The sequence below is a fragment of the Leuciscus leuciscus genome, assembly GCF_965113295.1.
Source record: "Leuciscus leuciscus genome assembly, chromosome: 6".
NCBI lineage: Eukaryota > Metazoa > Chordata > Actinopteri > Cypriniformes > Leuciscidae > Leuciscus > Leuciscus leuciscus.
Window position 1 is genome coordinate 34,472,848 of NC_138730.1, and position 22,674 is coordinate 34,495,521.

The window sequence follows — 22,674 nt, forward strand, 5'->3', positions numbered from 1 at the left end:
GGTCAAGAGCCAGATGGATGTGACAATATAAGTGTGCGTAAGACAGCTGTTTGCGAACAGAGTTCTTGATCATGGTATATGTATATGCTGTATACAAATATTAGGGCTGTCAATCGATTAAACATTTTGTGAATTACATATCGATATTAATTAAATTAATTGCATGCAATATAAATGTTTGATTAATGATTTTTGGGGGAAAGACTTGGGATGGGATTATGTAGATGTGGCATTTTATACTTATATTTTATTTTACATACATTTTATAATTTAGTATATTCAATATAAAAAAAAAATGAATTAAATTATAAAATTATTTTTATTCAATTAATTCTTTTTGTAACATTTTACATGTTAATGAGAGTGATGTCAATGAAGATGCTGCAATGGGATTATGCAGCAATGGCATTTTATACTTGTATTTTTATTTTACATTAATGTTATATTTTTAAAACAACTAAAATTAAAGCAAATAAACTTGGTTATTTTATAAATGTTGAATTTTTTTTTTTTTTATGTGTTTTTAAAAAGTATATATATATAAAAAAAATCTTAACATTATTAAAACAATAAATGACTAATTAATGATATTAATAAAAATGAATAATAATTAATATAAATAATATATAATTCATTATAATTAATAATTTAAGTTTTACGTTTAAATTAAAAATACTTTTTTATTAAATGAATGTGTTAATTGATGGCTCTAATAATAAGTACGCATATTTTTTCCCTATTTAAACTGTATCTGGTATCCTTTCAGTGTCTGGCGGTCTATACGTGTAAACCCAGGATTGTTTTGAGGTTAGAAAGGCATGTCTGATATTCCCATTCAAAGCTATTATCAAGCAGTGGGAGATTAAACAGTAACAGCTCTTACCTTGTCTTTGTTCCCTTTCACTCTTTCCTTTTTAGTTACCGGTTTCTTCTTTTTTTTTGTCTCTTTCTTGGATTGTCACCAGCACTGCGTCTTCTTTCATAACTGGTCTCTGGACACTCATTCACATTCATCTTATTATCCGCATCATTTCTGAATAGTCTCAAAGCCTAACTTCCCTTTTTCGACGTAATATTCCTTTCAGTAGTTCAATACCGCTGCTCAAAGTAATTACCCAGGACATCTCCATCTCCATCTATCTTTTTCTCTACTCTTTTTCATCAGACTTCAGCATGGTGCTCTATCGTAACCTTTGATCTGCTGCCTAAACTTTGTCTGACGTTTCATCACAACACTATCGAGTGGTTTATTTTCGTTTGCGTGACGGTTTGCACGAAAACTCACTCCAGGCCTGTGCTGCCAACACGTCTCGAGGCCAAAGAAAAGAGAAATAAAAGCTAATTTCTGCCTGATTCATCATGTGAAGATTGCCCTGCATTTATTGATAATTGCTTTTTTCCGTTTAAAAGGATGGCGTTAAAATGTCATTCGAGTAAACTCTGAGAAACGCAGCTGTCGCTGCAATTAACTTCTCGCTTTCCTTAATGAAAGGATTAATCCACTGGCAAATCTCTCGGGTCTTTACACACATCTATTCATTTCTCTGTCAGCAGCATAAAGCCGACCCGTGTGGTGAAAAATAGGACTATCTGTAGCTCGTGCCAAAAGCGGCATTCAGCTTCGCGGTTTGATGTCGCTTCAACTTTGCCCTCTTAGCTTTATGCCCATTGACTATTAACCATAGCCGCTCTGTCACAGCTTCCTGTCGATGTGTCTCTGCTTATCTGCCTCCTTAACACGCTGCTGCTTTCCCACACTTCAGCTCAGAGCTTCCTTCTTCGTCACAGCGGGACGTCTTCCTGCTCTTTGTCTCTAACCTTCAACAAACATAGAGCCAGACAAACACAAGTTCACGTATGAATGCTTTCTGTCGTGAGTAGTCTAAAGTTCACGTGTTCCGAGTTGCACGCACTTGATCAATTTCTAATGTCACTCGACGGAGAGCAAGAGGGGCCTTGGGCGATCGATCACCTCATTGATCCGGTTTTCTTTTCATCACGCTGTGACACACACACACACATACACACGCACACAGGTTAACCTGATAAATCAGACACTTGGCAAATGTCGATCAGTCATAGTTTTTTAGTTAATCCATTGATCAAAGCTCAAGACTTTATGGCTCTCATTACAGCAAAGCTGTTCTGCCTGTATCGGATAGCGTCTGTTGAGGTTCAATACTCTGAGACCAGAGTGATTCATTATAGACAGCGCTGTAACTCCAGAGATGTCTGCCGTGCATGAGGGCCGGGGTTGAGGTAGGCTTTTCGGTGTCTGTCAGTAAATCATTTTCAGACTGGCATTCAGTATTGTTACTGAACAAACTTTGCAGGTTTTTGCCCTAGAGGGGATCGAACCAAATCTTTTATGCATTAAAATCCATTGTGTCCTAACTGTCATCATCCACTTACCTGAAGAAGAGACAAAACATTGTTGGAGATTTGGGCGTCTTTACAATTTTACCACAGAGATTGAATTTGGCATGTTATTTAGTGATTAAAATATATGCAAAATGCTGGCATGCTGAAGCAACAAATGACGTAAGAATGACACAACAAACTTTTTCTTGTAAAAGTCTTTCTTGTAGAACTAACGCATGCGCTTCCTTTTTCACCTGAGATTTGACATAAATTATGATAATTCAAGGACTCTGGTCATCATGACCGTCTCTGCGCCAATCAGACTCAATTTCCCCTCACTGCCACAGTTGATATCAGTAGATTTGCATTTCTCTGAAGCATTGCAGGAGCCCTGAAGTCACAAACTAACCCTAACTAAATGTTGCAGATCATTAGAAACTAGTTGCTTATATCCATCACCTACACTCAGAAGTGTGGTTGCTTGCTATATGGCATCACGATGTTTTGATCCAGAACAGGTGGTGACAAATCTTGACACCTTGCGCATGCGAGTGGTTCTCCGATCATCTTTTATGCACCACTTTTCTCTAAAACAGAGTGTAGCAGCCTTATCTTCTCTCAGAGCGAACTCTTTAATGCATCTGCCAACTCATTCACTGGGCATCTCTCCACTTTTACTTAGGTTACAGGGTAGCTGTCTGTCCAGAAAGAATGGAACACTATTTCTGGAGCTTTTAGGTCACCGTCTCTAAATTGTGCAGGCTAGGGTGCCTTCTGTTTAGTGCACATCCCTGACTGCAGGATTTCTGGGTTGATACAGTTTAGCTCTTAGCCTGAACATGCTGATCTAAGCCTGATTTCTAGTAGCATCTCCCCTAAGGACTATAGGGAAGTTGTTCATTTAAAGGGATGTTTCAAAGCTTCCTGAGGATGTGCACCTGGAGGGAACCCAGAGCCAGTGGAGATGTTCTCACTTACAACTGTCACCTCTGGTGCTTCTGACTCGAGAGTCGAGACAGAGTGAAATAGAAAAAAATGCTTGTGTGTACAAATACTTGTACATGTCACCCATACGTTACAGTCCAACTGGTTAAAGGAAAGTGCACACGACAAGATGTTGTTGCTTGATGTTTTAAGCAGAGATTATCATGCTATTCTACTCAGATTATTAATTGATTCCTCATGGCTGATAACTGGCAAAAAAGTTAAAAGCATGTTTCTAACATTACTTTTTATCATTAATAATTTGTCAACAATATAAAAACACCAACAACAATAATACTAACAATAATAACAATTATTATTTAAATAACACATTATTATTATTGTTATTATTATTATTATTAAAATCACGGTCTAAATAACACTTTTTATCATAACTGCTTTTGTCAACAACAACAACAACAACAACAACAACAACAACAACACTACTAATAATAAATATTATTTTATTATTATTATTATTAGAAACATGTTCCTAAAATTATTTTATCATAATTGAGCTTGTCAACAATATATATTAAAATGAATTATTATGAATATAAATACTATTATAATAACACATTATTATAATTGTCATTAATAATAAAAACAATAATTATATTTATAAATATATATTTTTTTATATTATTACTTTTACTATTAAAATTTATTTGTCAATATATAGTAATGAGAATTATTATAAAAATACTATTTAAGTAACACATCATTATTATCATTGATAATAATAATAATAATATTTAAAAAGTCTGTGAGTAGTGCACACTGTCCTGTGTGACTTTTTCTTGAGAAAGAATGTCAGGAACATAAAATGAGCACCAACACGACTGCTTTAAAATATGTGCAGAATGACTTGTGTGTTTTACCTTTCTGTAACCACAGTTTGCATTTTTTATATATTTTTGCATAAAAAAAAACTGAAGTATACAAGTTCAAATAATTTTCTATGGTAATTGACATTTATCACGGCATGCTGATGTCTTGAACTTCATTTGTATTGTCTTCATAACAGTTGCTGGAGCGTACTACTTGTATGACTATGCAAAGTGAAAGTTTTAATTTACGATTGTGTAACTAACTTCCCCTGTCCTCTACACTTGTCCGTGCCCTTCTCTTTCATTCAAACAATGTTCTTCTTTCTTCAGTCTCCCTCGAACTCTTTATCTGTATGCCCTTGCTAAAGTCATATATCCCTTCACCCGATTTAATTTCAAATCAGGTTCGGTTTTATTGGCATGATGGGAAATGAACACAGTTAGCTAAGGGGAATGAAAGAGCATGCTTTTTCGCACGTTCGTAACTCCATGTTCTCTCTTTCTTTTTGGTCTCTCCGTGTCCCTTCCACACATACACACACACACACATACTGTAGAAAACCTCATTCTCACGCCTGAATGATTTGCCTTCTTCGTTCTCTCTGCTCCGTTCCTTCTGTGTGGAAAAAAAAAAAAGAGCTTGGCGCGGCTGCAGTAGATATAAACTAATGACCGCCTGATTAATTCATTAGCCTGACACCCTCCTTACTCTTTCATGTGGGCAAACCCATTTACCCATCACTACTTCAATCCAAAAGCAGGGCATTCTGGGAAAAAATAGCCCTCTCTCTATGAAATTGCTTGAAGAGTGCAGTTTTTTTATCCCTTTGTTGAAGTTTTTCCTGTTAAAACAGGAAGTTAGGATGGGACCAATGGAAGGGCTCTTTTTTTAAACCATAAATAGTTTTCATCATAGGCTCATTGGACAAACATGCCTCTAACTACATTTTTGCAAAACTCCAAAAATTGAACTACCTATACAATTCACTGCAGTTTCCAGCTGAAAGGCAATACAACACCAAAAACACATATTATGATTGCAGGGGCAGATTGTTTACTAATAAAGACTCACGGTTCCTTGCACAATACTATGTTGTGGCCTCAAAACATGTTTACCATACATTTTGACATTTACATTACACAACTTGCTCCATATTTGTGGCTGTTCTAAGTATTGCACTTCCAATGCAGAATGCTCGGGGTATGATTCTCGAGAAACATGAGTCACGATAAAAGAGCTGAAAGATTTGGTGAAGCAAGCTAAAATGGCATGGTTGCTTGAACTTGCTTCAGCAAATGCGTTTTTTTTATGTTTGCTTTGTTAACACTATCAGTTACCTTTGGTGTACTGTAGGTGGTACGTTATTTTCAAATACAAAATAGCAATAACCTTTTAGCTCCAGTCACTGGACATATTTTATTTCCAAACTGCCATGATACGTAATAAAACAATGCTAGATTCCCATTCAGTTGATTTGGATAAAACTTAACATGTTTTTTGCACCACTCACTGGACAATTTACTTTGAAAGTGTGAGAAGCCATGTAATATCATTTTGCAGAAATGTCGCCATGCGCACATTTTCTAAGGATCCTGGGTTGATAATCTTTATTGGGCTTTAATCAGGTCACAACCATGAATCTTCTGCTACTGTACATGCGAGCCAGTTACAGATTTTAGAGAGCCTTTGATTGGACAAAAAATGTGTAGTGCAGGATGAGTCATTCATATTTTTGGTCCATTTCACAGGAAGTTTGTAATGCATTTATCTACTGAAAATTTTATTTAGTTTGTTTTTTCAAAGTTTTTTTGCCTGCTACAGACTGTGTGATTTCAGTAATCCTATAAGATCATTACAAATCACACTGTATAACATGGATCTAATAAACTTGGGTACGACACATATGGAATCGTAGGCTACGACACAAGATAGTATAGCAGAATAAAACGTCATCAGTATGTGCTATTGGTGAACAAATAGAGCAAGATGAATCACACTAGCAATTTGGCTGAAAAAAAGATGAGGAAGCGAAAGAGGCAAATTTGGCCTTTGTAAATCTTGCAAATGGAGATTGAGGTAAGTAGTTGAGTTTTATGTTACGTTGATCAATATTTCATGTTGTATTTTTATTGACTAGTCAGTAGACGTAGGTCGTAGCAACACACTATGTTAGTTGCTAACGTTGTCAAGTCGAGTGTTTAACGATGATCATGCTAAACTTCTGACACTGTCCGAAAATTATTGCAGGCTAACTTTGATCGCAAGACCGTGACAACGGCAGTCTATGAACCTCTCACTATACAATGGACCACCGTTTAGAAGCCACAACCACAGAAATCTCCATGATTGATCATCTTTCATCTGGGAAAGCTCAAAATTGTACAATGTGTACCAGGCATTAGAAGTACATAGTATTAGCATCAAAGCTAACAGACATAAGCTACAAAACACATTTTTGTTTTTTTGACGGGGCTTTTAAAACTGTTTACACAGAGGTATTCTTGATAGTAAACTTTTAGAAAAAAGTACAATCTTAACCCCCCCCCCATCTCTTCCCTTTCACGTTATGAATCTCGGTAAGAATCTAATATCAAGGCTCATTATGATTTTGTGTTATTTATTTTCCAGCTGGGAAAGTTCACTAAAGAAAGCTGGTTTCTCTGATAGTTCTAAAAAAAAACATCCCTTGCTAATTTAATGAGCCTCATTTTACCTTCCTGCTGTGAGATGGAGCACCGTGATCTGATTGGCCATTTGGCTACCTGCTGACACATGATTGGTTAGAGGTATTAGCATGCGTGAGAGTGGCTTGGCTGTGTCGCCAGGGTCAGAAGTTGAGGGGTGAGAGAGTATACCAAATGTCGCTCAAGCTTCCGAACGGAAGGACGACGCTACATGCAGGATGAGATGACGGAAATGCACCGCCTGCCCTAAAGACAGAGCGAAGGAGGAAAAAAAGAGGAGCTGAAGCGTGCAGAGATTAAGACGGTCTAGAAGACACAGAGCGAGAAAGCGAGACCAAGAAAGAGCGGTTTAAAGAAAACACTAGGCTCAGCAAAGCAAAAACTCACAGAAAAGAGAGAACGGAAAAAGAAAAACGAAAGAATCCCTAGAGCTAGTCTTAGTCTGGAAGAAAGAGATAGAGTGCAGCAGATGGGTGAGAGTGATAGAGGGACAGATGGATAATTAGATAGATAGATGAATGCTGAGAGATGGCGATGGCGAGATCGAGATGAAAGTTAGTCCAGCGGGGGCTACGGTGGGGGGGATTGTTAAAGTGGGCTATAATGCTGGCTGTCAGTAAAAGGGACCCTGCATCTTTTAGCAGCCTGGGCCGGTTCTGTTCCTGCCACACATACCGGGCTATTTTTAATAGAATTAAGCTCGTCTCGTTATCAGTGGAGCGGCGAGCAAAGAGTGAGGAGAGATTGAAACAGCGATTTCCAATTTGAGATTGTGTCACACACATCTCCCTGCACTGAGATAACATCGGTGAATCAACCACCATCATCATCTCTCTCTCTCTCTCTCTCTCTCTCTCTCTCTCTCTCTCTCTCTCTCTCTCTCTCTCTCTCCCCGCTCTCACATTGTAGCGCTCGCTCAATCTTTCACTCTCTCTTTAACTTCCCCTGGCCTTAATTTGTTCCTTTCTAATCCCTCTCTTCTCTTCCTGGCTCGCTGCATTCGCAGTTGTACTTTCATAACTCTTTATAATTTATAATTTCCTTCGATTTCTCTCCCTCTCTCACCCCGTCAATCTTAAGGTGTAATTCAGCCGCCGACTGTCTCTGAAATCAAACCATTCGCGAATCAATCTGCCTGTATGTTCTTTTCTCATTTGCTGATCTGTGGCACTTTTCTTCCTTTCCCTTCCTACTCTCTACCGTTCTTTGTTCGTTTCCGTCGCCCTCACTTTCACTCGCTTCCCCTATTTATTTCCACCCCCTCCACCTCTTCCTCTCTCAGGCTCAGCTTTTCTTTATCCGTTTCTCTCGTAATTTCTTTGACTGAGCGCTTGTGAGTGTCAAGGCCCGACTGGTACCTCTCATCCTGACGTGCCTTGGTTTTCTGTGTAGAATAATGGCATGACCTTCCATTAATCCACTGTTAAGAATTTCCGAACATTGAGGCCTTGCCATGAGAGGCCTTTTAATAAGCGATGTCTTTGAGTGCTTTTTTCTCCTGCATAGCTTGGGTCTTGCTATAGAATGGCATTGCACTGTTGCAGAACCTGATTTCACCAAGTGCAACATGTTCCTGGATCAACATCTTTGTTGATTCTGGAACAACATTCCAATCAACCAATCAGATTTGGTGGACAAGTTTAAAGTTTATGACATCAGTGTTATTCACCTATCATTTCCATCTGATTTTAGGCATAAGTTATGGGAGTAGGGTTAGGTTTAGTGGTAGGGATATGGTTAGGATTACATTTTCTGACAGTAATGTTGTTCCAGGATCAACTAAATATGTTGACCCAGGAATGGGTATAACTTTGCCAAATCAGGACGGGCAAAACTAAATGGGATCAAAACTAAACTATGCACAGGCAAACACATACAGACACAAACACATGCCTATATAATACAACTTCTTATTTTGATTTTCACATTTCAGAATAAGAGTCATCAAAGTCATAAAAACAACGAAATATAAGTATCGCAGTGAGTAAAATAGCAAAGAGACAAAAATAGTCTTATATTTTAGCTTCTTTAAAGCTGGTTATTACAGATTTTCGAATAATTTTAAATGTATTTTAAATTTTTATTAAAACGTTTTAAATGTGTCTTTTCAGTTTTGTTTTTTGTTAGTTTTCACTGTCTATTTTCATTTATTTTTCTACTCTATTTACGTAGTTTAGTGTAGTTATTTTTAGGGTCATGGAAATGTATTTTAGTTTAATTTCCATTTTCCCACATATGTTACTTATAAGATAAATATTAAGGAGTGAAGGAGTTCACATTTTTGTCTTTTTCTTCCTTTTCGAGTCCAGTTTCACTCCTCATACATTTTTTAGTCTTGTACAGAAATTTGTATAAAGGAACAACTTGTATTTGTCTTCAATACTAACTTGTGGCATTTATCTTAAGACTGTAGCATGATCAAATGATCTTTAAGATGAGAAACATTAATATAGGTGTTTCCAAACTGATACTTTATTCTCCCCTTTCAAACAAATTGTCAAAAGGCGTGAAGGGACAGCAAACTTTCAATGTGACATACTATAAATAACAGCCTATCAAAAAATATTTGATGTACAGCTATGTGGAGCGGGACTTTAAGTCAGTAGATTTCACTATGGATGGAGCTAGTCAGCAAAAATAGAAACCAAGTGATGGACAGAATGTCTTGTCAAACATCACATGTTGCAGTCATGGCTGGTTTGGACATGGATGCAAAAGGATTTATCGCTTGTCACTTTATCAAGTCACGCTTTGTTAAAACATGCTGTAAAGCCTGATGCTGCCATCTCAGTATGTACGGAGCTGAGAGTCACAAATATTAATACATGAGGGTGGCGTGGCCTTTTGGTTAAAGATCTTTGATTGTAACGTTTACCAGTTTGATCTCAAGGAATAAGCCATCACCCTTATGCCCTTTATGTATTCATTTATTTATGCAATGTATTCTTTTTTTTGTTTTTTGTTTTTGTTTTTTTTTGTGTTGTATTTGGTTTAATTGTCTATTTTTATTTGTTATTACTTTACAATTTATTTGAGTTTTTGGTAGTTTTCACTCTATGACTGTTTAGTTTTATTTTATTACTTTTTTGTAGAATTTTCCAGTTTTAGTAGGCTACACATTTTTGTATTGTAGTTTTAGTATTTTAAAACTACAATAAATAAATGCTACCACAGTTAAGGCACTAACTGATATCATTAAAAATATTTGTACACATTATTTACATTATAGTCATTTGCAGATTTTTAAAAAGTTTATTTAAGTTAGTTTTGGAGTATTTCGGGTTTTCGCAGCTATGTTAGTCTTTTCTATAGTTTTTAGGTTTTCAATAGTCAACAGTCCCTAGCTTCTAGGTTTAGTGTTGGTCAGTGTAATGCATTGTGTAAAAGGAACGCAACCAGATACAGTTGTAGCTGTTCATTGTTGAGTTTCAGCATGTTAGTTTTGTGTGAACCACCTGCCTGAGGTAATCGCTGATCTATCCACACCAGCTGGATGATGCTCCAGCAGAACCTCCACAGAAAAGAGCACCCCCACACCCTCCAGCGGCCACGGCCTGGCCCTCGTGCCCAGCCAGCCAGTCATCCAGCCAGCCAGCCCAGGGGGAAGCTAAGGAAGGGTGAATAATATGCTGCACTAAGGCCCACCTAAGGGCTCTTTGGAAAAAGAGGAGAGGGAAGGCTTATCGGTTTGGAGGAGCACGGCCAAATCTTTTAATCCACATGTGTATCGTGTCGAAACACACACTCTCTTAATTATGAGCACTAACTGTTTGCTAATAAGATATGTGCGCGCATGCTTAGGCACCATCAAAATCAGCATGATTAGAAGTCGGAAATTTTGCATAAACACGCAAACAAGTAAATACATACATAGTGTAGTGGCACTCAGAGATGCGCTCGCACGAGTGCAGTCTGTCAATTTCCCAGTTTCTGAGAATCATGAATATTCCAGCATCACGAGAGGTGCAAGAAATATTTAGGAGTCTAGGAAAGCTATGATTAATATTTTTGACTCGCAGACAGCAGATGATGTTTCACTTGGCCTGCTTATAATCATGGCCCTGTGGAGTTGTCGTGAAGAGGTCCTCAGGGGACGATGCAATGAGATCATATTTTCCCAGAGTCTCCAAAGGGGGCGCAGATCCCATCATGTAGTTTTTTTTTTTTTTTGCAATGCAATGCAACCATTCTTAAATTCAAAATATATAGTAGTATATTTAGAATATAATTCTATCATCAACCTCAAACCCTATCAGTGATTTATAAGCCTCAAAATGACAAAAAGCACCATAATAGTATCATAGTCCATATAATTCATGAGCAATATTCTGATTCTTCCTAAGTCATATGATAGCATTGAGTTTGACAAGACACACAAGAACCAATGATGTTAGGCATCAGTCTTGCCATTTTTATAGTCCATATCATTTTGTTTATTCCAGAGTTCTGCGGACAGTAAGATTTTCAGTGAATAATGACATTAAGAGTGTTTTGCAGAGCTCAGCTCCGCTCTGGCCACTTGAAGCCTGGAGGATAACTCATCACTTCCGCTCACATCTATTTCCCCTACTTCAATGAACACACAGTCCTTTACATCCTACTTCACTCGCTTTCTTTCTGCTACATCTCCTTCTTTACTTCACTCCTTTGTCTCTCTCCTTCCCCCTTTCTTCTTATCCATCCTTCCCTTCCTCACTCCCTTCATCCATCTCTGTTGTGCAGAGCAGTTTAATCAGACTCAGGAATATCTAAAGCCTTTTCCCAATTAAAACGCCCCCTTCATTTAGAAATCTTGGCAGCACCAACTCCCTTTACTTACAAAAAGGTTTAATCCACATGGCCTCAAAGGACCATAGGGGAAAGGGGAAAAGTTAAATGAAAAATGCTGCTTTTTTAGCTCCCTTCTTTTTTCCACTTTGAAAACCCAAGTGCCTCTGTGTATTTTTAACGCTAGATTCATTTCAATGCTGACAGCGAACTCTCCCGCACAAATCTACTCCATTACAGCAGAGGTTTCGGGGGTTGTGTGCGCGGGCTCAGGTTTATATTATACGTGCACAGCTGATGATGAAGAGTGAGTAGGTGTGCATGTGGGGCAGATAAATTGTTTTGTGTTTGCAGGGTGTGCTTGATAGGATCATGCAATTGGTTCTCTCTTTGGCACCAAGGAAAAAGGTTCATGTAGGTGGATGAATGTTTTAACTGTTTTCGTCCATAAAATGAAAGTCAGTGTGGCCCAAAAACAACATTTGACCTTCATTGTATGGATATTTCTTCAAAATGTATTCTTTTGTGTTCCACAAAATAAAAAAAAGGCAAAAAGTTTTGGAGTTCTATGATTTCTTTAGTCCTTCATTCTCTTGTCTGTATGCTTCAAATTTAGTAGTCTAATGTATTAGGTAATCAAATAACGTAACACGCAGAGACCTTCTCATTTTCTCTAATGACCTTGGTCTGGTTGAAAGCTCTGCTCTCAAATTACACACTTTCTCTCCCTTTCTTTTTTATAATTTAAGAGTTCCTGCAATTTCATGAATTCAAATTCCCACTCAATCAATCTACTTAACCACAAACTTCCTCACTGATAGGGATATGAAAGTAAACTAGCCTCTTTTTATTCTCTGTGGCAAAAAAACAAACCTGACAGCTACTTTGTGCATCTCTGCCAAAATGTTTAATCTTTCGGCACAGATTTAGGCACTCGGAAATTCCTTGGTATGCAAGACTAGTCCTTTGGATACCACTGGCCTTGAGGCGGTTGCGAGGCAGAGGGGACGTGTTAAACAAATGTAATTGAATGTAAATTGTGGTTAACTTCGGGCATTAACGCCTTATTTTCTGAGTCTGAGTTCCTCTGCTCCCTAAGGTAAGAACATCACTTTTGCCAAGCCATGTGCCTCCAGTGCGAGGCCGAAGGTTCACACTCATGATGACTTCGGCTTGGGCCTTGAACTTCTTCGTTAACTCAGAGAGATTTAGAAATGTTATTACCGGGTGTCTGTAAAATCCAGTTTCTTGCTGTGAACACATGGTGTGAAAGCTTTTGCTTTTGTACAGATTAATCTCAGCAGCCCTGCTGGCCATCTGTCTATCAGACATTATAAAGGCTTCACTACAATTACAGAGCTCACCATGGTCTTGTAATGCAGAAATGTCCGAGACTGTCATATGAGGCCAAATGGAATGGTGCAGAGTTGTGTGATTCCTCTTGGAGCAAGGGGTGGGATTTCTTCTCAACAGGCATAGAGAAACTTGCAGATGAGATCCAAGTTATTTAAGGACCTAAAACAAACAAGACTGAATGACAGGACTAGCTATATTTTAACAATACAGACTATTTAAACTTATCAGAGACATCATCTGTGTACGGGAGCATAACTGTTAGCAAATATAATCATACATAAATTCTGCAATCTACTACAATACGACAGTAGTTTATTGGTTTGAGCAATATTGGTTTACATATTACTCATGGACGAAAAATGGATAATTATGGATAAAAGTTTATGGATTGCCGGATGGATCTTAACTTGAAGTTTTGAATATATATATAAAATGTAAAATATAATTAACATTAACCATATATATATATATATATATATATATACATATGAATGGGGTTAATGTATATATTTCTATATATATTTCAATGGGGTTTATGTCAATTCTAGTGGTATCAAAAGTGATAATATAATGTTAATTTGAAAACAGTATTTTTTTTCAATTAGTGTTATATATTGACCTTGATAGTGCTTGGTATCAGAAAAGAAAATTAGTATTGTTGCTCATCCCTAGTTACATTAATGAGCTGGAGTAGGAAATGAAAAACCTGGAGTGGAGCTAAACTGTGATTACAGCATTAAACATAGAGGTCAAGTGAGCAAATGTGTGGATTTGTGACGACAGGGTGAAAATATGACTAAAAGGAAGAGAGCTGGGATTGCCAGTGATGCAATAGGGGCCTCTTTGGCCTTCGTTCATGAGTGCCCGTTTCCCTCTTCTTAAGCTAGTTTCCACCAATTACATCCATGTCACTGTGCGTCCTCAATTCCAAATGTAACCAGAGCCTTCAGGGCAATTCTGTCTGTCACACCCTTATTCATCTCTGAATCTTTCTCCGTGCCTGTACTACTTCTCCTCCATTTCCTCTGCCTCTATCGTCTAAGTCTTGTAAACATACACACACACAGAGCCCACAATGATGCACACAAACCAACACTCATACGCTAGCCCACCCTCATCACGCTCTCCAGGACTCCAGGGTTTCCATTCATCTCTTCCCTCTCTCATTTATGACAGTTACGCTGTTTGGCTGTCCTTTCCTCACCCTCTCCCTCCATCTTTCCTCTAGTCTAGGGTGGCACTGCTATGGCTGATTGCTGAGATGGAGATAAGGGCTGGCACTATTGATGGCTCCTTGCATGACAGCAAAGACAGAGGTGCTCTATTATTAGTGAGGACAATAACAACAACAGTGGAAGGCGTAATTGAATGAAAAGTGCCCGCGGCTACGCAACCTGATGACAGGGACTGAGAGATCAGACGCATGCAAAACCAAACGCGGGTGTGAGGGGACAAGATCTGACCTTTTGGGGCGATGGTGGAAGGGCTCAGGAAAATAGGACGTTTATAATTAGTCTGGCTCATAAACTGATTTAAAAAATGATCGGTGTGTCTGAGTGTGAAGGAGAGATGAAGCTTGAGTGGTTGACGAAATTGTTAGAATTGGTCTTTTTTTGAGTGAGATTTGAAAAGGAGACACCGTTGGGGGGAGGAAAATAGCAGAACGTGTTAAATCAAAAGACAGATGGGATGGAATGGATGATTTATGATATCATCCATGGCCAGTTTTAAGACAACTATTATAACTAACTGCACCTCAAACTGGTGGCACTGAGCTCTAAGCTATGCCAAATAGATTTATTTCTTTATTTTTCTAGATTTATGTGCACAAAGTTTCTGAAACTGTCACTAGTTATCAGTGCATGTAAACAACAACATCTCACTGGGTTTCATTCTCTAACCATATGCACATTGGTGAATAAAACTGTTTGCAAATATTGTAATGCAGAAATCATAAATGTTTTAATAAGTTTGCATATTTCTTTCTTCATTTTTGATGGAATATTGAGTCAACTCAAACCACATGTTGGCCTTGGAAATATTTAATGTGCTAATATTAATGAATTAATTGATTTGTGACAAAATAAAACAGTTAAAAAATATGTGCATTATAGTTTGACCAGGGATAAGTTCTGTATAAAAATGCTGCAGATCATGCAAGTTAATAAATTCCCTGAGCAAAGTAAACAGTATAAATGGTATATTGGGAACCTCTTTAACTGATTCTCAGTTTATCAAATAATAATATTCCCAAACCGAAATATGGGTATTATATAAAATAAGAAATATAGCCTGCATACTTGATTTTGATTGGTGGACATCTATCGTAATAAAAATTGCATCATAATGCCAGAAATCAATATGTCCACTGAGCAGATACGAGAACAAGAGGGAGGAAAACAAGGTGTTGGTGAGACGACACAGTTGAAAGTAAAAGCTTTATGGAGGGGTCAGACTATTATGAGGAAGATGGAGATGTTAACAGAGTTTGTGGAAGAGGTCAGGTGACACAGGAAAAGGGACAGACTGATGAATATTGATGAGAATGTGATAATGTGTGTTGTTTAAGTGCTGTTGAGAAAAAGAAGAAGAAGAAGAGGCCTAGCCATTACTTTGGACCTTATACTGTTAGATGAAAGAATTATTTAAATGACGGTAAAAAGAAATTTCCTAGGCTTTTGGCAGGTTGGCACGTAGCATCTCTGTCATTAAATTATTCACAACCATGTTAAGGCGAGATGGCCTTCTCTCGCTCATTTTTATAACACCCATGTTCTCGGCTAAAATGCTTTTTTTATTAAAAGTTCCTCTTGCCTTGAGGAGATGGAAGAAATGAAGTGCATGCAAAGGAGGAGTAGGAGAAAGGATGAGTGAGTTTATGGCTTATTTGCCATTGCAATGGCTTGTGTGTCTTAAGGCGATGTCTGTTTGCTATCTGTACTTGCACTGATGGATCATGGGTATTGTAGTTTTGATGGATGAGTCCCATCATTTCTTTCTCAGGGTCATGGTGAAGGGCATGACTATTTGTCCAAATGCTGAACACCACTTACAGCCAGCACTCAAAGAATCTTCTTTTTCAAAAAAACACACACAAAAAAAAAAACCTTCTTCAACTCTTCATCGGGCACTTCAAAGTCGTAACTTAATTTTTATAAAAACCTGGGCAAAATATTAAAGAGCGTCGGGATTAAAAGAAAACCTTTTCATGTTATTTCAACCAATCTTTAATCTTCAAAAGTGGAGAAATTCAAAAAAAAAAAAATGCAATTAAGTGAATAAAATGAGAGCATTTTATTCTTTGCCTTCCCTATGGTAAACATTCCGGTTTGGATCAATTAGCCACGAGTTAATGAGCAAAGAGGGGCCTGTCTCAATATCTTTCCATTGTTCGTTTGCATTTTTTAATTAATGGGTTTTTGAAGTAAAAAATCATAAAAGTTTTAATTGTTTTCTTGTTTTATATTTAGGAGGGGTAGATCAGAGTGTTAATTATAAAAATGGCTTTAAAGTGTGAGGGATTTAGAGTTTTAATTAGACAAATGTATTAGGACTAACATAACTGTTGGTTCACATGTGCCACAAACGTCCCTTCACTCCACTCACTTCCTCCTACCTCTCTTCATCTTTCTCCCCTTCCTGTCTGTTCTGTCATGTTATGTTGCGCATATAGTGGATGCAGGCATCGGATTAGCACGCGGAAGCTGAGGAATGGGAAGGGCGGAGGGTTCAGTCACTCACCAGGATTGCAGAGATTGAATTAGTGAGCTAGAAGCAGTGGAGTTTCATGAGACGTAAAGTATCGCCAGTCTTCTTTCTGCCTCCAGCGTTCTCTCTGCCTGCACCTCCTGTGGTTTCACCCCATCATTTCCCTCATAGATCTCTGTCTTTCCTTCTTCTCACTTTTCTTTTCTTCTCAGCCAAAAATGAAAATTCTGTCATCGCTTATGTACTCTCATGACTTTTTCTCCTATGTGGAACACAAAAAGAGTTATTTACAGCAAGATGTCAAGCTGCTCTTTACCATACAAGCAAGATTTTCATGGCAAGGTTTTCTCAGAATAAAGCCTGTTTCTCATACGAAGCTATACTTTTATAATGCTTTTAGGGTGCTTTTTGGCCTTTTTAAAGCATCAAAATAAATATTTATTTATTTTTACACAATTTATTTTTTCCATTTTTTCCACACATATATATAGTCTCTGTGATGTTTCTGCCACACTACCTCAATCTCTTTCTATTCTCTCGTTTTCTTCCGGAGAAGCTTTTTTTTTGTGTGGCTGTGGTAAATTAGGCTGAAGTGATTAGCTCATTTTGATTACAGTGCTTTGCTTATTTTGTTGGCAGATGCCCTTAGCCATGGAGACGTTTTGTAGGTTACATCTTTACACGTGCCCTGCTTGCACAGCTGGGGATTTCACCAGAGAAATTCAGGTTAATTGCTCAGATCACAGATCTGCATCTCCAGCATGAGCTTAATACCGACTTCTCTACTTACACCAGCCAGAATTTTTTTTTTTTGATGTGCAATTATTATTTTTTATCTTATTTGCATGTTTTTTTTTTGTTTTTTTTTTGGCTTGATTATATGTTTATATATTTTTCCACCTTGTTTAAAATATAATGAGTCTTAAACTGCTGTTTTAAATTCTCTGTGATTAATTATGTCTCACAGTTATATTCTTAATGCTAATAGGGGTCATTTATAATGACCTCTCCCAGTCAAATGCAATAGATTATATAAAACGAGACTGGTGTTGTCACACTTTTTATCTCAGTGAATATTTCTCAGGGCATGTTTAATTTTGTGTACGAACACACCTTTAAGGGGGGTAGCCTACTTCACCACTGGCAAAATGGGCTTTCAATAAAACGGCTGCCTTGCCTATACAGTAGAATTTTAATTTAATTTTTTTTTTTTACCCGTGCTATCTACAGAAAATAGGGAAAAAAGGCTGTGTCTTCCCTTTTGCCAAATAGGTCAAGCTTCAACACCCATAATGCACAGGGCATGTTGCCGTCAGAGGCCATTTCCACCAGTAGTATGCAATACGCTTACCAGAGTCAAAAATCCTGCTTTGCTTTAGTAGCTAATACTTCTTAGCAAACTTTTAGTCATAATGGTGTAGACTAGTATTGTTCCCGGGTGCAAGAATTCAAAGAGTAAACGTTTTTAGCGGGAGTGAGATACTTTCGTTTTCCAGTGAAGGATCCAGCGCGTTGTATAGGTGGCGGCTAAAGGTTCTCAAAATGGAGAGAACGCTGCAACAGAAAATCATTGTAGTCAACATTTCAAAGTGGATGACTGACTACAAGCAAAGTGTTTTAGGCTAAACAGAGGGGATAACTGAAAGAAACTGCCATTCTGTCTGTTCCGCCCAACCCCCGAAGCAAAACGCCGTGGCATACAAGAAAGCGGTTGCCATAGTGTTCCATTTTTACCATAATGCTGTTTAAATAGTAGACACGAAGTACAATACAATTTTCAGTGCCTACCCTTACAATAACTGTTCTATTAACCCCCTGTCTCTCCGATTGTCCATGAAAATTGCGGAAGTATAATAGTTTTCACAAAAGCCTTGGAGGAGCTGTCAAAAGTCCTAATGACTTTTGCTGACGAATAAACGTGAATTTCTTGCTCCATGTTTGGCGTAGTCAGACCGAGTCAAGCCGCCTTTCCACTGCACATGACAAACGACAGCCGTAGGACTGGAAGTTATTCATTTCCAATGGAGAGTAGTACGGGAGCTGCGTGGAGTTCCGATCATATTCCTAGCTTCGGATGAGTTGAAATATCTGAACTTCTGCGGCTAGACCGTATGCGACCGGTCGACCGGATGTGATATATTCTAATCAAAACTATGAGCGCGCCAATATTTTAACACTTTAACGTCATTCTGTAAACGCTATTTCTGCAAAAAGGCGGTTATGAATAATTATGGCAGAATTTTTTTTTATAATTATTAAGTCAATATTTATATTGATTAGCTCTATAAAATCTTCTATGTTTTTATTTTAGATGTATTGAGGGTTATTTGTTTTGTTCATGCATGCATTGCATTCATTTAACCATTGTGAATAGCCGAGAGTAACGGTTGCTTCACAACCAATTTCAAAGTTCCGTGCGACTGACACTAGGGGGCGAAATGCGACAATCGTATGCGAATGTGTGCAGTGGAAAGGCGGCTTCAAAACTTCAAGGGATAGTTCACACAAAAATGAAAATTCTGTCAGTAATCACTCACCCTCATGTTGTTCCAACCCCGTAAGGCTTTCGTTCATCTTCGGAACACAAATTAAGATATTTTGATGAAATCTGAGAGCTGGCTCACTCCACCATAGCCTTCTATGGGATTGAAACTTGCCGGGCCAGAAAAGTTTTTAAAGACATCTTGAAAATAGTCCAAGTGACTACAGTGGCTCAATCACAAGTTTATCAAGCGATGAGAATACTTTTTGCACACAAAAAAACAACAAAAATAACGACTTTATTAAACTATTAATTTTCGTCTGTGTGGGCCTGAATTAATTCACGTGGTGTAACAGCGCAGCGCATCTGGGTTGTATGTCACCACGTAGGCTCACTATTGGCCGACGCTGGTCATGTGTGTGATGCGTGTGACGTACAACTAGGGTTGGGTATTGGTTGGGTTTTATCCGATACCAGTACCTACTCGGTATTTTTTAAACGGTTCCGGTGCTTAAACGGTTCTTGAACCGGTACTTAAGAAAACGAAAGCACACACACTTTATAAAAAAAACAATACCTGTGTGTGTGTGTGTGTGTGTGTCCAAACTGGACACAATATTAACTTAAATCTTTAAAGATTTTCTGATTTCTGATTAAATTAAAAATTGCGCCGTTTAATAGGCTACTGATGTAGCCTAAAACACTTAAGTTAAGATCAAAATTTTGTCTTCTCATATTATGACTTTTACTTTAAAACAGAGAAATATCTGACACTGAGCAGAAATATTTAACACACACAGTATAGCCTCATATAAATATACTTGATATACTTAATACTTGATATGCAAGATTTGCAGTTGGCATTAAAATACTAGACTTCCATGTCCACCACGACACTGGCAGCTGAACTTGAACTTAAGTCATGCGTGTCAGAGGTTTTGGGTTCTAATCCGCATTCGTACAGTTTTTTTTATTTTTTAACCGATTATGCTCATGAGTGGTTGTATATCAGGCAGGGAGACGCATTTCGTGATTTCACCGGAACAAATAGAGAGTCTCCGCAACGTATTGAAGCGCGCGTCCGAGTGAAGACAGTGCGGTGTGCGCGAGCCAAAAAAGAAAACACTGTATCAGCGCCACTTATCGCAGCGGCAACGAGCACTTTGATCACTTGATTTAAAAAACACATTTCAGCGCTAGATCGTCTCTTATTTAACAAACGAACGAAATGAATGCTCTGCTGGTTAACTGGAGATGTTTTATTATTGGAACATTCGTGCCGCAAGATGTTTTATAGGGGGCGGTAAAAAAAGTCAGGCACCGAAATCAGGCACCGAAAGTTTCGTTCTTATTCGGTCTCGTTGCTACAGTACCGTTTACGTCGGAACCGGTTCCCTATTGGAACCGGGTTTCGGTACCCATCTCTACATACAACACAAGTGAATTCATTCAGGCCCACACAGACGAAAATGAATAGTTGAATAAAGTCGTTATTTTTGATAAACACATGGTTGAGTCTGAGCCACTGTAGTCACTTGAACTATTTTCACGATGTCTTTACTAACTTTCTGGGTTTGCAAGTTTCGATCCCATAGAAGCCTATGGAGGAGTGAGCCAGCTCTCAGATTTAATAAAAAATATCTTACGGGGTTGGAACAACATGATGGTGAGTAATTACTGACAGAATTTTCATTTTTGGGTGAAACTAACCCTTTCAGACTGATGGCAGAAGTTCAACCAACGCTCCGTGATGGGCGTGACGTCTGAAAAATTAGGCAAAGGTACGGTCCAGGTAACAAGGAGAACAAGTAAACATTTTACTTTAACATTTATACTACCGACATTAAAACAATATAAATCAGATTTTACACTTTATTGCCTGGACTACAAAAAAATCTACTGTTTTTTTAGTTTTTTTTAAAATACATTTCATTAAAAACAACCTTTACCTTTTGTGACAACATGCCCCAAAAGAGGGTAACATGCCTCACTGTAAAACCTAAAATAATTAACAGAACAGCAAAATTGATTTTTTTAATTAATCTTAATTAAATCTTAATTGTTAATTCATATTCAAGACAGTGTGGATTTATTGTGTTCATCTGTTACTCAAAAGCTGTAGCAAAATAAAAATGTAGGCTGTTGAAATTTAAGTTTGGAGGATAAAATTCACAAAAAAATTATTCTCATTGAATTGGGGTTTTAACTTGTTTTTTGATGCTAACGGGCAAAACCAATGCTAGAAATTGTGTAATTGAACTTTTGTCACTAGATCCAGAGACGGTATTGAAGGGCCCCACACAGTCCATAATGTAAACCGCTCATAGACTCTCAGTAGCATTTAAAGTGGCAGTTCTTCTCCTAGGTACATCCTTACAGATCAACTCTTACAAGTATTTGGGAAGCAGACTCTCAACGTGCACTACTCCCGATGCAATACGATGCAATATACTTCTCATATTCTTTTATTCTTGCCACATCTTTATTTTACGTCAGTAACAGAAGGATGTGTGTGTCTGTACAAGGGGGAGCTTGAGGAGAGAAATTATTCAGAATTGTATTTCGTATAGCTGCTGTTTTTCTTAGGTGAAGGGAAACGAGTTACGTTTAATCACCGGACCGCTGAAAATGGAAGGATCATGTAAGCGGCAAAGTAAATGAGGTGGCCTCACATTTTTCTCTCTCTTTCTTCTGCTAGTCCTCTCTGTTTTCTTTGGAATGACAGGGAAAAGGGAGGATTACGTCTTATCGGCTGCCAGTCTCTCATCTCATCTCTCAATCTTATTTTTTTTTACTTCGCTTCGTCGCCTGCCACGTGCTTGCTCTCCTTATCTGTTTATCCTTAAACCTCTAATCTTCATCTTCTTTCTCCCGCTCGTCGCATTAATGTTGTTTCTTGCTCCAATCTTGATTTCTTTTTATTTTGTCCGCTCTCTTACTTTCTCCTGCGCCGGTCTATACCTCTCATGACTCCCATCTCTCTGTCTTTGGCTTTCTCTATCTATTTCTCTGTCTGTTTCCATCTGTGTACCTGCTGCTGAGCACATTGTGTATTCATTCAGCATAGGCATTTGTAAAAGAAATGTCTGCGCACATCAAAGGTGCTGTCTGTCACCTCTGTACCTTCAATCCAGGCCACAGTGGTAAACTCAACAAAAATGTACAGAGAGAAGAAAGTACAGCGATATGATAGCGTTCCTGGGATATAGGCCAGGTTTGTTATTTATTGAAGTCCCTTTAGTGGGATTGTGAGGATTGGTTTGTCTAAGAAAAGGACGTGGAGCTTTTGAGTTCTCGTCATTCCTTTGTAGAAACATTGACGTTCGTCAGATTTCTAATTAAAGAGAGAGTAGCTTCAGCTTGGTTTTGTTTGTAAAGATTTGTCATTTTTCATTATTTGAACGTCTGTGCAATTCGTTGCAATTTTGGTGTCATTTGTAAAGTTTTGCAAGTATTGTGCAAGATGGTGTTCAGGAAGCAACTTCTAAACCTTCAAACTGT

At 38.0% G+C, this 22,674-nt stretch overlaps 1 protein-coding gene across 3 annotated transcripts in view; it reads left to right on the forward strand.

Moving 5' to 3' along the window:
- cdh24b (cadherin 24, type 2b) overlaps positions 1 to 22,674 on the forward strand; it is a 135,806-nt gene that overhangs the window by 14,440 nt on the left and 98,692 nt on the right. Inside the window, exon 1 of one of the 3 annotated variants that reach the window (XM_082173431.1) lies at positions 1,857 to 2,259. The exons of the other annotated variants lie outside the window; for them this stretch is intronic. The gene's annotated coding sequence lies outside the window, so the exon portion shown is untranslated. Of the gene's footprint in view, positions 1 to 1,856; positions 2,260 to 22,674 lie in introns of those variants that run through there. 3 annotated transcript variants of the gene reach the window in all.